The sequence below is a fragment of the Pinus tabuliformis genome, chromosome 4_1 (genome assembly GCF_031772625.1).
Source record: "Pinus tabuliformis cultivar Carrire ecotype Pingquan chromosome 4_1, CPIR1, whole genome shotgun sequence".
In the NCBI taxonomy this organism is placed as follows: domain Eukaryota; kingdom Viridiplantae; phylum Streptophyta; class Pinopsida; order Pinales; family Pinaceae; genus Pinus; species Pinus tabuliformis.
In genome coordinates, this window is record NC_142303.1 from 805083335 (window position 1) to 805084109 (window position 775).

The following is a 775-nucleotide window of genomic DNA, read 5'->3' on the forward strand; positions in this document are numbered from 1 at the left end:
CGTAATATCGGTTGACTTCTCGACCAAGCATTAAACCAATCATGTGGACTAGACCTATTGATTAGCGCTCGGCCATACACATGAACTCCATCCATAATGCATGCATCTATTTCATGTTGATATATTTCATGTTGATTCGTGTTACGTACATAATAGAGATGAGATGAGTGCTGGGGAGACTCCTATTCAAACTATCTAGGGTGCGCCCGGCCCGGGCGGGTCGAGGATACCGTAAGGAGAAGAGTGCCTAAAGGGAAAGGAACGAAGTGCATCGGTCAGAGCCCTACCTCAGCAGCTGGGGCTAGGAAAAGCGACGGCTTATGCGTGAACAACAACTCGGATGGATCAATCTCCTAGTCGTTCCCAGCCCCGAGCGAGGGATAATGAAGCGGGCATCAATAACACCGGGCGGCCCCGTTCGGCTTTCCTTGAATCTAGCCATTTTGGGGAAGACAAATAGCCTGTGGGTGGGACAAGCTTTAATGCTGACAGAACCTTACCATTTAGATTGTTCAGGGACGAAGTGGTTGTATATTGCCTTTATCGGACGAGGGGATACATTGATAGGGGGACTGGGTGGATGGGCCAACAGAAGGAGGTGGGGGGACAACGGACGGAAGGAATTTCGCTTTTTGGCTGGCTTGAAAAAAACACCCGTGATGCAAGAACGTTGAGGTAGTGAGTGGCTAGACGTTAGGCTTTACGAAAGAATATGAGAGCTGGTCAAATACGAAGGCTGGTCGAACCCGTTAGGCGAGAAAAGATGAGAACATGT